Raw genomic sequence first — 16,085 nt, 5'->3', positions numbered from 1 at the left:
TCCCTCCGCAGCTGCGGCGGTCAGAGCCACATTCTACTCCTGCTTCGCTTCCGGAGTTTAGTAACCTGGCTTTCTCTCCACCTTTGCATCCGCTTCTAGGCTATTCTTAATGAAGGAATCAGAGAGATTTTTTTAAAAAAATTAATTAATTAATTAATTAATTAATTTATTTATTTATTTTTAAAATTTATTTATTTTTTTTCGGTATTTTTCTGAAGCTGGAAACAGGGAGAGACAGTCAGACAGACTCCCGCATGCGCCCGACCGGCCCCTCTGGGGCGTCGCTCTGTTGCAACCAGAGCCACTCCAGCGCCTGGGGCAGAGGCCAAGGAGCCATCCCCAGCGCCCGGGCCATCTTTGCTCCAATGGAGCTTCGCTGCAGGAGGGGAAGAGAGAGACAGAGAGGAAGGAGGGGGTGGGGGTGGAGAAGCAGATGGGCGCTTCTCCTGTGTGCCCTGGCCGGGAATCGAACCCGGAACTTCTGCACACCAGGCCGACGCTCTACCACTGAGCCAACTGGCCAGGGCCTACAGAGAGATGTTTTTTATAGATCAGATCATGTCACACCTTCTTCAAACATTCCAGTGACTCCCCATTCGGTCAGAGAGGTGATAAGATCTGCTCCATCCACCCCCACATCCTGCCATAACCCTCCCCTAAGTCACACCCAAGCCACACCTTAAGACTGACTGGCCTCACGCTCTTCCACGACCTTCCTCCTTCACGGTTGCCCCCTCCATGCCTCACTCCCATCACACCTTTGTCCTTGTTAGGTTCAGGGAGTACTGGGGCTGCCAAAGAGTCTAACTATTGAAGGAACAGGGAGTGCTGCAAAGAGTGTAACTATTGAAGGAACAGTAAGTGCTGATATGGCTCCTGTGAGGCTGGGAACAAAGAAGGTCAGAGACCCTTATCAGAAGTTTAGGTTTGAAATTCGCCACTAAGCTAAAACCGGCCCCTGTTGCTATGCCGGCCCCTGTTGCTATGCTGCGTGTGACTTCCCTAGCCAATAGCTAAACTGCCACATCTGCTTCTGTACTATGCTTGCTCACTTAGGATATATAAGGGCCTGGCTATAAGCTCCAGGTGCGGCTTCCGTTTGCAGCTCCTTGTGGGCACGGTGTCTCCAGACATCTTGGGAGTTCGCCCCTGCGCAGGTTAAACTGGCCAATAAAGTAACATCTTAACTCCTGAAAGTCTCCGATGTTTGTTCTCATACCCGGTGGATGCTACAGTCCTCATGTCCATTACTCTTGCTTCTGGCCCTCCACTCCCGCCACACCAGCCTCCTGCCTGGGCCTCCGCTCCTGTGGCATGCTTCTGAATTGGGGCATTGGACTGGTGGTTCCTTCTGCCCGCACCACTCCAGCTAGATTTCTAACTCCCTCCCACCTTTAGGATTTTGCTTAAATGTCACTTTCCCAAGAATCACGCCACCCAGAATGGAAAAATACCTGCCACCCCACACAGGTCCCTCCTCCCCACCAATTCTTGCAGCTGGAGATGCCCCAGAGTATTTCTAGATATAGACTAGTTGGGGGACAGGGTGGGAGGGGGCAGCGCCTGGCAATCTCGCGAGACTCACCGCAGCGGGGGCTTCCGCTGCTGGACCCGGGCTTTGGACACCCCTTTACTCCCCTTGCTGGTGGCCAGAGGCCCACGGAGGCCCACGGAGGCCCACGGAGGCCCATGGAGACCCACGGAGGCCCAGGGCCCAAGGGCCTGTAAAGATGGGCCGCCCTCCTCGGAAAGCCCCGGCAGCTGAAAGCCCCTGAAACGGTGGACACCAAGGAACTGGCGGGGCGTAGAGAGCACGCTCCCCACGTGAGAACTGGTTCTGTGTGCGAGCTGCTTGCACAGCGCGGCACCTGTCCCTGCGGCCTTGATGGGTCCGCGGTGACCTGGACCTGTAGGTACGTCCATCAGAGGAAGGGCGACAGGCCAGACTCTTCAACCCGCAGGTCTTCCCAGCCCTGGAGGGATCGCCCCACAGGTAGTAGCTGCCAACACAGGTGTTAGAACAAATGGTACTGGGTTAATTAACTTATTTGCCTCATTCATTAAAAGTTGGGTTCAAGGTAACATATTTTACAGGGCTGTTGCCACACTACCATCCAGAAATATTCTACTAATTTCCAGTCTCACCAACAGTGTGTTAAATTGTTACGCCCAACCCTTGGTAACACTACATTACCATTTTAAAAAAATCTCTGCCAATCCTATAGGCAAAGAATGACATATTATTACAGTATTATTTTTACTGTATATAGCTTTGTGGCCATCGAGTTTGAACATATTTTTACATCTTGATGGATAATTTGTAATTTTTGCTTCCATGAATTGTCCTTTGACTGTTTTTCTTTCGTTTAACTATCAAATTATGAAAACTCTAGGAATTAACCTCATCTTATTTAGCATTACAGACAGTGCCTGGTTTACATTTTATCTTTTCTGTGGTGTTTTTTCTGGTCATGTGAAAGTTTTAAATGGTTAGGTAGTCAACGATGTCAACCTTTTACAAGATTCAGTTTTGTTGTTTTTCTCAGAAAACTGTCTCACCACTCCTTGTATGAATATTTACATTTTCTTCTAAGTTTTCTATGATTTTATCATTACATTGAAATATTTATATCATCTGGAGGTTTTTCAGGTTCAATATGTGTGCTAGGCAGCAACAAAAAAGCAAACAATCCAATTAAAAAATGGGGAGAGGACCTGAACAGACACTTCTCCCAGTAGGACATACAAATGGCCAACAGATATATGAAAACATGCTCATCATCTTCACTAGCTATCTGAGAAATGCAAATCAAAACTACAATGAGATACTACTACCTCACACCTGTTAGATTGGCTGTTATCAACAAGACAGGTAATAACAAGTGTTGGAGAGGCTGTGGAGAAAAAGGAACCCTCACTCACTGCTTGTGGGAATGCAAATTTATACAACCATTATGGAAGAAAGTATGGTGATGGTGTCTCAAAAAATTAAGAATAGAACTGCCATGTGATTCAGCAATCCTCTACTGGGTATCTACCCCCAAAACTTAAAAACATGGGCACATAAAGACACATGCACCCCATGTTCATTGCAGCATTATTCACAGTGGCCAAGACATGGAAACAACCAAAATGTCTCTTGACAGAGGATTAGATAAAGAAGATGTAATACATATATACAATGGAATACTACTCAGCCATAAGAAATGATGACATAATGACATTTACTACAACATTGATGGACCTTGAGAACATTATACTGAGTGAAATAAGTAAATGTGAAAAAGCTAAGAACTGTATGATTTCACACATAGGTGAGATATAAAACTGAGACTCATGGACATAGATAAAAATGAATTGGTTATTGGGGGAAGGGGATGTGGGGGAGGGGAGAGGGGATGGAGGGAAGGGTGTAAAGAGGTACAAATATACAGTGGTGGAAATGATTTGATTTTGGATGATGGGTATATGCATAATCAACAGTTCAAATGCTATAGAAATGTTTACCTGAAACCTGTGTACTCTTATTGATCAATGACACCCTGTTACAATTGATTTTCTAAATAAAATTAAAAAACCCAGTATGTGTGCTAGGTTGCAAAAATGGTTGTTATTCTCCACGTTCGTCAGTATGCACCCCTTTCTGCAACATGACCTTGCATATCTGCCCATGAGGAAGCAGAGTCTATTTCCCCACCTCTTAAGTCTGGGCTGGCCTTGTGATTTGTTTTGATGGATAGAATGGAGCGGGAACTTTTTTGTAACATGTTTGCTGCCAGAACACAGGTGTCGTGAGGACTACCACTAACTCAAAGCAAAATGGGAAAGGAAAGACTCATTTAACATCATTGTCATTGGACATGTAGATTTTGGCCAGACTACCATGGCTGGCCTGTGATTTATGAATGTGGTGGGATAGATAAAAGAACCATTGAGAAGTTTGAGAAGGAGGCTGCTGAGATGGGGAAGGGCTCCTTCAAACACATCTGGGTCTTTTTTTTTTTTTTTTTTTGCATTTTTTTCCGAAGCTGGAAACAGGAAGGCAGTCAGACAGACTCCCGCATGCGCCCAACCGGGATCCACCCGGCATGCCCACCAGGGGGCGATGCTCTGCCCCTCTGGGGCGTCACTCTGTTGCATCCAGAGCCATTTCAGCACCTGAGGCAGAGGCCACAGAGCCATCCCCAGCGCCCGGGCCATTCTTGCTCCAGTGGAGCCTCCGCTGTGGGAGGGGAAGAGAAAGACAGAGAGAAAGGAGAGGGGGAGGGGTGGAGAAGCAGATGAGCACCTCTCCTGTGTGCCCCGGCCGGGAATCGAACCCAGGACTCCTGCACGCCAGGCTGATGCTCTACCACTGAGCCAACCGGCCAGGGCCTGGGTTTTGAATAAACTGAAAGGTGGACATGAGCGTGTATCATCACTGATATCTCCCTATGGAAATTCAAGAGCAGCAAGTATTATGTGACCATCATTTATGTCCCAGGACACAGAGCCTTTATGAAAAACATGATTACAGCACGTCTCAGGCTGAGCAGCTATCCTGATTGTTGCTGCTGGTGTTGGTGAATTTGAAGCCTGTATCTCCAAGAATGAGTAGTACCATGAGCATGCCCTCTGGCTTGCACGAAGTGTGAAACAATTGATTGTTGGTGTTAATAAAACAGATTCCACTGGTCCGCTCTCCAGCCAGAAGTGAGATGAGGAAATTGTTAAAGAAGTCAGCACCTACATTAAGAAAATTGGCTATAACACTGATGTTGTGGCATTTGTGCCAATTTCTGGTTGGAATGGCGACAATATGCTGGAGCCAAATGCTAACGAGCTTTGGTTAGTAAAGATGGTTGTGCTAATGGAACCATGCTTTTTGAAGCTCTGGATTACATCTTGCCACCAGCTTGTCCAACTGACAAACACCTGCTCTGCCCCTCCAGGATGTCTACAATATTGGTGGTATTGGTACTGTCCCTGTGGGCCAAGTGGAGACTGGTTTTCTCAAACTTGGCATGGTCACCACCCTTGCTCCAGTCAACATTACAACTAAAGTAATGTCTGTTGAAATGCACCATGAAGTTTTAAGTGAAGCTCTTCCTGGGGACAGCGTGGGCTTCAGTATCAAGAATGTGTCTGTTGGTCCTGGCCGGTTTGCTCAGTGGTAGAGCGTCGGCCTGGCGTGCAGAAGTCCGGGTTTCAATTCCCGGCCAGGGAACACAGGAGAAGCGCCCATCTGCTTCTCCACCCCCCCCCCCTTCCTCTCTGTCTCTCTCTTCCCTTCCCGCAGCCAAGGCTCCATTGGAGCAAAGTTGGCCGGGCGTTGAAGATGGCTCTGTGGCCTCTGCCTCAGGTGCTAGAATAGCTCTGGTTGCAACAGAGCAACGCCCCAGAGGGGCAGAGCATCGCCCCCTAGTGGGCATGCTGGTGGATCCCAGTCGGGTGCATGCAGGAGTCTGCCTCCCTGTTTCCAACTTTGGAAAAATACAAAAAAAAAAAAAAAAAAAGAATGTGCCTGTTAAAGATGTTCATTGTGGCAACGCAGCAGGTGACAGCTGTGGGGCTGACTGTGGGGCTGATTCTGGACATGGTCCTTCCCCCTCCCAAGATGCTCTTCTGCCAGCAGCCAGAAGAGGGAGAAACGCAGCCTGGTCTTGGGAAGTTCCCACATAGTGTACTGAGGGGAGGTCAGACTTTCCCAAACACAAGCCGAAGTGTTTTCTGCTGTTCTTGGTACTGCCCTCCCCTCCCTCCTCTGGTGTTTTAAGTAGGAGGGAGGGAACTGCTTAGGGATGGTTCTTGTTTGCCCAGTCAGCCACCATTGGGCTTCCCTTGCAATGTGAGTAACAAACAGCCATGTCTTTTGCATCTGGCCCTCCTGATGGCCTTTTTGGAATATCCAAGTACCACGTTGACATCTCTGGCTTGGAACTCCTGTGTTGCAACAGCAAAACTGACCACCAATGGAGGCAGCCGGCTTCCTAGCTCAGGTGAGTATCCTGAACCATCCAGGCCAAATCAGTGCTGGCTAGGCACCTGCGCTGGACTGCCACACAGCTCGCAGTGCTTGCAGATTTGCTGAGCTGCTGAAGATTGATCGTCATTGCAGGAAAAAGCTGGAAAATGGCCCCAAGTTTTTGAAATCTGGTGATGCTGCCATTGTCGATATGGTTCCTGGCAAGACCATGTGTGTTGAGGACTTCTCTGACTATCCTCCTCTGGGTTGTTTTGCTGGTCGTGACGTGAGACAGACAGTTGCCGTGCGTGACATCAAAGCAGTGGACAAGAGGGCAGCTGGAGCTGGCAAAGTCACAAGTCCGCCCAGAAAGCTGAGAAGGCTAGATGAATATTATCCCCAGTACCTGCCACCCCAGTCTCATTCAGTGGTGGAGGAACATCTCATAGCTGTTTGTCTCAATTGGCCACTTAAGTTTAATAATAAAAGACTGGTTAATGATTACAATACATGGTAAAACCTTCAGAAGGAAAGGGGAATGTTTTGTGGACCATTGTTTGTGTGTGTGTATGTGGCAGTTTTTAAGTTATTAGTTTTTAAAATCAGTACTTTTTAATGGAAACAACTTGACCAAAAATCTGGCACAGAATTCTGAGACCATTAAAACAAAGTTTAAAGAGGAAGTTTAGTAGGACTGGTTGATGCCCATGTCTCCCCTTTGTGAAGATGGAACGGAGGATTGTGGACGAGGGGCTGGCCCGTGACCCAGCCCCACATCAGAGGCCTGCTGAAAGCCATCACTTTTAGAACAAGACATGGACATTGAGGATCTAGTCTGCATGCCTCCGTATCCTCCGAAAGCTTTCTGTGCCTCATACTACTTGTATTTTGTTAAAGGACCACTAGTGAACTAGCCAGAAAGCAGTGCAAAAAAGGCACCTCTGATATAAGTTCACGGTCAGTGCGAAGGGTCGAGGCCTTCATTCTTCTCAGGGAGGCACCCCTGGAGTCAGAGCCCAAGTTTGATGGTCTCCCAGCCCACTTGGGGGGATGAGTATGCTGGGTGAGAAGCCTGGAGCTGGAGCTCATATCAATAGATATTTGTGTCATTTTAGGCTTGGACCAGGAGACAGGGAGGCCTATTGGCAGCACCTGGGAGTTTATTCTTTCTAAAAGTAGAAATTATTTTTGTGCCTGAGTCGCATTCTTCTGCCTTACCCTTCTCTCTCTGTTACTGGGTCCCCCAACTTGCCCGAGTTGCCAGGGAGCTGTGGAGCAGGCCCATCTATCTCTACTGTTACCATCCCCGTGCGGAGCCCACAGTCCTAAGGAGGGGAACGCTGTCCCCCCGCCCAGGGCAGTACTCACCCCAGTGGCCCCTTATGCATGCTCCTGAAATCTCCCCCGATTCTCTCAGCACTGGGGGAGTGGGTCTTTCTCCGGATAGCCTTTCAGCTTACTTCCATTCCTTCTTCTAACACTTGTAACTTTGCCTCCCCCCCCCCCCCCAAGTTGTCAAGGTGTTTGGTTTCCAACCTTTGTTTTCCTCTTATTTATTTCTGTTTTCTCTATGGTACCAAGAATGTGGTGTCACACATGATAGGTACTCTACAAATATTAGTTGAATAAATGCAATAGGAGGTGACAATATATAAATATATGAGCCATGCCTTGATAAGCCTCAGGCCACAAGTATAAAACAAAATTCCTAGAAAGAAATCAAATTTGCAGCTGAGGTTTTTAGCAGTTATAATGGATATTGTTGTCTATGCATAATTGACAAGGATATCCATGGAACTCGAGTGGATGGCTCTGTATTTTGATGACATTTTGTGGTTAGGATGTTGAGCCTGAAACCGGAGATCTGAGACTGAAGCCGCCCTGCCTCTGGGCGACAGATGGCGCTCACACATCATCAGAGAAGTTCTGCACACTCCCTCCGTCTGAATGTCTGTTTTGCAAAACGGAAAGCTGAGGCTCTCTGAAATTCTGCAGCAAAATCAATTTCCTGCAGACTTCTGGGCTATAGCTCTAGTCTCCAGAGAAGGATCTATTTAGTGCACATGCACGACAACCTGATTGTAAAGCACCCAGACCAGGCCTATCGAAGGGGAAATCCTGTTCTGTGAATGCAACGACACTGTCATTTCTTGTTTGGTCTTTGTGCCTTTTAAACAGCTTCTTTCCAAAGAAAGAAAAGACCAAAGAAAAAGGTGGAGAAAGAAGGAGAGAGAGGGAGGGTATTGGAAATCACTGCTGACCTATAGAGAAACCCAGGTAGAGATACTTTGGGCAAGTCTCTTGCCCTGAACAAGCCTGTTTTTTCTTTTCTTTTTTCTTTTCTTTTCCTTTCCTTTCTTTTTATTCCCTCCCTCCCTCCCTCCCTCCCTCCCTCCCTCCCTCCCTCCTTCCCTCCTTCCTTTCCCTCTCTCTTGTTTTCTTTCTTTCTCTCTCTCTCTCTTTCCCTTCTTTCTTTGTTCCTTTTTTTCTTTTTAATGTTTATTTTATTGATTTGAGAGAGAGAGAAACAGGAACATCAATCTGTTCCTGTATGTGCCTGATGGGGATTGAGCTGACAACCTCTGTGCTTCAGGACAGTGCTCTAATCAGTTGAGCTGTCCAGCCAGGGCAAGCCTGTGTTTCTTCATACATGGAGTAAGGACACTGCCTCAGTGCTTTCAGATCTCCAGGCAGAAATAAATAATAAGTAAACAAACACATAATAGATCATTATAGATATTTACTATGAAGGAAACAAGCACTGTGGTTTAAAAAAATAACAGTGAGGGAAAGGAGGTCTCAGGATGGTCAGGGAAGGCTTTTATGGGGAGATGAAGTAAAAACAGAGGAAATGGAGATGACGTCTTCCTGTGGGCAGGTTAGGAAACAACCCATGAACACCTGCCAAAAAGATTTTATTTTAATTATCCTTAAATGATCAATGTAGCTATGCTTATAATAACGTAATGATAGCATCTATTGTATAACATTCTGTGCTTTATATATAACATATTTCTTTGGGAGAGTGCATCTGTTTATCCTATACCTTCACTTTCAGCGTGACCCAACGCAGGTGCCCAGTAAACACTGCAGAATGAATGAATGGTCACACTAATCCCCAGTGGAGAACGGGCAGGTGTTACTGTCCTATTTTAGGTTTAAGTGACTTGTCCCTGCCTTATGGCTCACAAAGGAGTAGAACTAGAACTAGAATCCTGATTTTTTTTTTTTTTTGACATTTAGTCCAGTGTTCTTTTCAGTATTTCAATCTTAGGAATTAAAGTGTCATCATTATGTTTATGGGAGTTCTCATCAGTGTATTAGGATGTTTAGGTGAGATACAGTTCACACATCTGATGGAAAACTAGTACAGTCTTGTAGGGGAAAAGTTGTTTTTCAGTCATACTGGTGTTAATCCAAGTGGAATTATCCACACTACCTACACTCCACCCATTAATTATTGGACAGGTTTATACCTGCTTATTGCCAATTCTTGGCCATGTTTCACAAACCAGTGCTTAGCTCCAAAATTTCAGTGCTTCTCTGAGTTGCTTCTAGAGAATGATTCCAAAGCTTTAGAAAGGATGAGGTAGCAGCATCGTACACACTGTAGAAAATCAATACGTTAGGAGGGGGAGACAGATTTCTTCATATTCCATATAGATTCCTTTGTAGGAGGTGAAGTTCACAGAGGTCGCACATGTGTCGTGTGTTGATAGAATAAGTAATTAACTAAAAAGATGCTTGAATAGAACAATTCAAAATTAAGATCTTTGGTCAAAAAACATCACTCATGGTGATCTGGAATGCCATCCAATGATTCTGATTCCTCATTTTAGGCAGAATATTTGCATTGGGGCTTTTCTTTATATATAAATATGTTAATCGATGACTGTGCTAGGTTCTGGGAGAGAAGCAAAGAAGAATACAGGTTTTCTGCCAAATAAATAAATAAATAAATAAATAAATTCATTTGTTCATTCATTTATTCAAACATTCCCTGAGCACACTAAACGTCAGACATGGTGCAAGTCTCTGGATGAATCAAACAGCTAACATAGTTTGAATGCTTATTATGGGCAGACACTGACTGTATAAAGTGCTTTTTATCTGTTAACTCATAGGCTCACAATCCCAGGTGGGATTGATTGAAGCAATGAATGACATTTGGGTTTAAGGTATGGCAGGTATACCACACGTAAAGAGTCTCACTTTATGCTCTTGCTTTTCTCTCTCAACTTCTTTTGTTCTTTGAGTTGGTTGTGGGGTCTGAGCTAGAGTGCAAGTCTCCAGACACTGGTAGCTCTCCTGAGACTACATGGAGCTGATTACAACCACTACAAGCAACATCAGGGGGAAATGGTGGATAAATTCAGCCACACTAACATGAGACTTTATCTGTTGATTCTCCGCTTGCTCATTGTCCCTCGGAATCTTGCGTCCTCCATTCCTTTCCCTGAAGTACAATACTATCACTTGTGTTGGCCATCTCTTTTTTTTTCTTTAATCTTTTTTTATTTTTTGTATTTTTCCAAAGCCAGAAATGGGGTGGCAGTCAGACAGACTCCCGCACGCACCCGACTGGGATCCACCTGGCACGCCCACCAGGGGGTGATGCTCTGCCCATCCGGGGCGTCGCTCTGTTGTGACCAGAGCCTTTCTAGCGCCTGAGGCAGAGGCCACAGAGCCATCCTCAGTGCCTGGCCAACTTTGCTCCAATGGAGCCTTGGCTGCGGGAGGGGAAGAGAGAGACAGAGAGGAAGGAGAGGGGGAGGGGTGGAGAAGCGGATGGGCGCTTCTCCTGTGTGCCCTGGCCGGGAATCGAACCTGGGACTTCTGCACGCCAGGCTGACGCTCTACTACTGAGCCAACCGGCCAGGGCCTAATCTTGTTTTTATTATTAATTTTAATGGAGAGACATTGATAAATCAGGGTACATATGTTCAGAGAAAACATCTCCAGGTTATTTTGACATTTGATTATGTTGCATTCCCATCACCCAAAGTCAAATTGTCTTCCGTCACCTTCTATCTGGTTTTCTTTGTGCCCCTCCCCTCCCCTCCCCTCCGTCCCCCCTCCCCCCCCCCAACCACCACACTCTTGTCCATGTCTCTGAGTCTCATTTTTATGTCCCACCAATGTATGGAATCATATAGTTCTTAGTTTTTTCTGATTTACTTATTTCACTCACTATAATGTTATCAAGGTCCATCCATGTTGTAAATGATCTGATGTCATCATTTCTTATGGCTGAGTAGTATTCCATAGTGTATATGTACCAAAGCTTTTTAATCCATTCGTCCACTGACAGACACTTGAGCTGTTTCCAGATCTTGCTATTGTGAACAATACTGCCATAAACATGGGGGTGCATTTCTCCTTTTGAAACAATGCTATGGTGTTCTTGGGGTATATTTCTAAAAGTGGGATAGCTGGGTCAAAAGGCAGTTCGATTTTTAATTTTTTGAGGAGTCTCCATACTGTTTTCCACAGTGGCTGCACCAGTCTGCATTCCCACCAGCAGTGCAGGAGGGTTCTCTTTTCTCCACATCCTCGCCAGCACTTACTCTGTGTTGTTTTGTGATGAGCGCCATTGTGACTGGTGTGAGGTGATATCTCATTGTGGTTTTAATTTGCATTTCTCTAATGATTAGTGATATTGAGCGTTTTTTCAAATGCCTATTGGCCATCTGTCCTCTTTGGAGAAGTGTCTATTCATTTCTTTTGCCCATTTTTTGATTGAATTGTTTGTCTTCTTGGTGTTGAGTTTTACAAGTTCTTTATAAATTTTGGTTATTAACCCCTTATCAGACATATTGTCGAATACGTTCTCCCATTGTGTAGTTTGTCTTTTTATTCTGTTCTTATTGTCTTTAGCTGTGCAAAAGCTTTTTAGTTTGATATAGTCCCATTTGTTTATCCTGTCTTTTATTTCACTTGCCCGGGAGATAAATCAGCAAATATATTGCTGCGAGAGATGTCAGAGAGCTTACTGCCTATGTTTTTTTCCAAGATGCTTATGGTTTTATGGCTTACATTTAAGTCTTTTATCCATTTTGAATTTATTTTTGTGAATGGTGTAAGTTGGTGGTCTAGTTTCATTTTTTTGCAGGTAGCTGTCTAATTTTCCCATCACCATTTGTTAAAGAGGCTGTTTTTACTCCATTGTATGCTCTTCTTTGTCAAATATCAGTTGTCCATAGAGCTGTGGGTTTATTTCTGGATTCTCTGTTCTGTTCCACTGATCTATATGTCTGTTCTTATGCCAGTACCAGGCTGTTTTGAGTACAATGGCCTTGTAGTATAACTGATAACAGGAAGTGTGATACCTCCCACTTGATTCTTCCTTTACAAGATTGCTGAGGCTATTTGTGTTCTCTTTTGGTTCCATATAAATTTTTGGAATATGTGTTCTGTATCTTTGAAATATGTCATTGATATTTTAATTGGTATTGCATTGAATGTATAAATTGCTTTTGGGCAATATAGATATTTTAATGACGTTTATTCTTTCTAACCATGAGCATGGTATATGCTTCCACTTGTTTGTATCTTCCTTGATTTCTTTTATCAATGTTTTATAATTTCCAAGTACAATCTTTAATCTCCTTGGTTAAATTTACTTCTAGGTACTTTATTGTTTTGGTTGCAATAATGAAAGGGATTCTTTCCTTAATTTCTCTTTCGGACAGTTCATTGTTAGTGTATAAAAATGCCTCTGATTCTGAGTATTAATTTTATACCCTGCCACCTTGCTGAATTCATTTATCAGGTCCAGTAGTTTTTTGACTGAGATTTAGGGTTTTTGTATATACAATATCATATCATCTGCAAATAATGATAGTTTTACTTCTTCTTTTCCAGTTTGGATGCCTTTTATTTCTTCTTCTTGTCTGATTGCTGTGGCTAGGACTTCCAGAACTATGTTGAATAAGAGTGGTGAAAGGGGGCACCCCTGCCTTGTTCCTAATCTTAAGGGGATTGCTTTTAAGTTTTGCCCATTGAGTATGATGTTGGCTGTGGGTTTGTCATAGATGGCCTTTATCATGTTGAGGTATGTTCCCTGTATTCCCACTTTGCTGAGAGTTTTGATCATGAATGGGTGCTGAATTTTATCAAATGTTTTTTCTGCATCTATTAAAATTATCATGTGGTTTTTCTCCTTCCTTTTGTTTATGTGATGAATCACATTGATTGATTTCCAAATATTGTACCAGCCTTGCCTTTCCAGAATAAATCCCACTTGATCATGATGTATGATTTTTTTCATATATTGTTGTATCCAGTTTGCTAATATTTTGTTGAGGATATTAGCATCTAAATTCATTGGGGATATTGGCCTATAATTTTCTTTCTTTGTGTTGTCTTTGCCTGATTTTGGAATCAGAATTATACTCGCTCCATAAAAGGAGCTTGGAAGTCTTCCTTCCTCTTGAATATTTTAAAATAGCTTGAGAGGATAAGAGTTAGTTCTTCTTTGAATATTTGGTAGAATTCACTTGTGAAGCCATCAGGCCCAGGACTTTTCTTTGTTGGAAGTTTTTTGATAACTGTTTTGATCTCATTTGTTGTAATCGGTCTGTTTATGTTTTCTGATTCTTCCAGATTGATTTTTGGAAGATTGTATGTTTCAAGGAATTTGTCCATTTCATCTAGGTTGTCTAGTTTTTTGGCATACAGTTCTTCACAGTATTTTCTTACAATATTTTGCATTTCTGTTGTGTCAGTTGTTATTTCTCCACTCTCATTTCTAATTTTATTTGAATCCTCTATCTTTTTTTCTTGGTGAGTCTGGTTAAAGGTTTATCAACCTTGTTTACCTTTTCAAAGAACCAGCTCCTGGTTTCATTGATTCTCTGTATTGTTTCTTTAGCTTCTATGTCTATTTCCACTCTGATCTTTATCATTTTCTTCCTTCTACTACCTCTGGGCTTTACTAGCTGTTCTTTTTCTTTTTTCTTTTTTTTTTAATTTTTATTTATTTTTTACAGAGACAGAGAGTGAGTCAGAGAGAGAGATAGACAGGGACAGACAGATAGGAACAGAGAGAGATGAGAAGCATCAATCATTAGTTTTTCATTGTGCATTGCAACACCTTAGTTGTTCATTGATTGCTTTCTCATATGTGCCTTGAGGACGGGCCTTCAGCAGACTGAGTAACCTCTTGCTGGGGCCAGCGACCTTGGGTTCAAGCTGGTGGGCTTTTCCTCAAACCAGATGAGCCTGCGCTCAAGCTGGCGACCTCGGGGTCTTGAACCCGGGTCCTCTGCATCCCATTCTGACACTCTATCCACTGCGCCACCACCTGGTCAGGCTAGCTGTTCTTTTTCTAGTTCTTTTAGATGCAGGGTCAAGTTATTTATTTCATCTTTTTCTAGCTTCTTAAGGTATGCCTGTAGTGCTATGAACTTCTTTCTCAGGACTGCTTTTGCTGTGTCCCATAAATTTTGAGTTGATGTATGCTCATTTTTATTTGTTTCTAGGAATTTGTTTATTTCTTTTTTGATCTCATTGTTAACTCATTCATTATTTAATAACATGCTATTTAGTTTCCAAGTGTTTGAGTATTTTTCAGTTTTTCTGTTATGGTTGATTTCTAGTTTCATGCCATTGTGATCAGAGAAAATGCTTGATATGATTTCAATCTTCTTAAATTTGTTGAGACCGCTTTTATTTCCTAACGTATTCTATCCTAGAGAATGTACCATGAGCACTTGAAAAGAATGTATATTCTGCTGCTTTAGGGTGAAAGGTTCTGAAGATATCTATTAAATTGATTTGATCTAGTATGTCCTTTAAGTCTACTATTTCTTTATAATTTTCTTTCTTGAGGATCTATTTAGTGATGCTAGTGGGGTATTGAAATCCCTTACTATTAGACTGTTGCTGTTGATCTCACCCTTTATATCCATTAAAAGCGTGCTTTATATATTTAGGTGCTCCTATATTAGGTGCGTAAATATTTATAATGGTTATATCTTCCTGTTGGATTGCTCCCTTTATCATTATGTAGTGACCTTCTTTATCTCTTAATATAGCCTTTGTTTTAAAGTCCATTTTGTCTAATATAAGTATTGCTACCCAGCTTTTTTTTCATTTCCATTTGCCTGAAATATTTTTTTTCTATCCTTTTACCTTCAGTCTATGTGCATCTTTTGTTTTAAGGTGTGTCTCTTGTAGACAGCATATGTATGGGTCCTGTTTTCTTATCCATGCAGCTACCCTATGTCTTTTGATCGGATCATTTAATCCATTTGCATTTAAGGTTATAATTGATATGTAGTTGTTTATTGCCATTTTATTCTTTAAAGCTGTATTCCTCTTTTGCTACATTCTTTTTCTCCTTTGATCTTTTTACAATAGGCCCCTTAGCATTTCTAGCAGCATTGGTTTGATTGTAGCGAATTCCTTGTGGTTTTTTTTTTGTTTTGTTTGGGAAGCTTTATATTTCTCCTTCAATTTTAAATGATAGCCTTGCTGGATAAAGTAGTCTTGGTTGTAGGCTCTTGTTCTGCATTACTTTGAATATTTCTTGCCGTTCCCATCTGGCCTCAAGTGTTTCTGTTGAGAAGTCAGATGTCATCCTTATGGGGCTCCTTTGTAGGTGATAGCCTTTTTTTCTCTAGCAGCTTTCAATATTTTCTCTTTATCACTTCCTTTGGTATTTTAATTATGATGTGTCTTGGTGTAGATTTCTTTGGGTTTCTCTTTAATGGAGTTCTCTGTGCTTCTTGAACTTGTGAGACTTTTTCCTGCATTAATTTAGGGAAGTTTTCAGCTATGATATGATTGAACAAAGTCTCTATCCCTTGTTCTTTCTCTTCTTCTTCAGGAACCCCTATGATGTGGATATTATTTCTCTTCATGTTGTCACAGAGCTCTCTTAGAGTTTCCTCAGACTTTTTGAGTCTCTTTTCTTTTTTCTACTCTGCTTCCATGCCTTCATTTATCTTTTTCTCTAACTCGCTGATTTGATCCTCAGCTTCATCCATCATGCTTTTAATTCCTTCCATTGTGGTCTTCATTTCTGATATTGTATTTGTCATTTCTGACTGATTCTTTGTTATTATTTCAATGTTTTTTTCATATTTGCTATGCTTTTAGGTGTTCATAATGACCATCTATTGTTATTCTAAGATCT

General features: G+C 42.8%; 1 pseudogene; it reads left to right on the top strand.

The window, feature by feature from the left end:
* Positions 1-3,603: 3,603 nt before the first annotated feature.
* Positions 3,604-6,334, top strand: LOC136383435 (elongation factor 1-alpha 1-like; annotated as a pseudogene).
* Positions 6,335-16,085: the final 9,751 nt, after the last annotated feature.

Source organism: Saccopteryx leptura, chromosome 11 (genome assembly GCF_036850995.1).
Source record: "Saccopteryx leptura isolate mSacLep1 chromosome 11, mSacLep1_pri_phased_curated, whole genome shotgun sequence".
In the NCBI taxonomy this organism is placed as follows: domain Eukaryota; kingdom Metazoa; phylum Chordata; class Mammalia; order Chiroptera; family Emballonuridae; genus Saccopteryx; species Saccopteryx leptura.
Note: the sequence above shows the minus strand (reverse complement) of the source record. Positions and strands in the feature narration are given on the sequence as shown.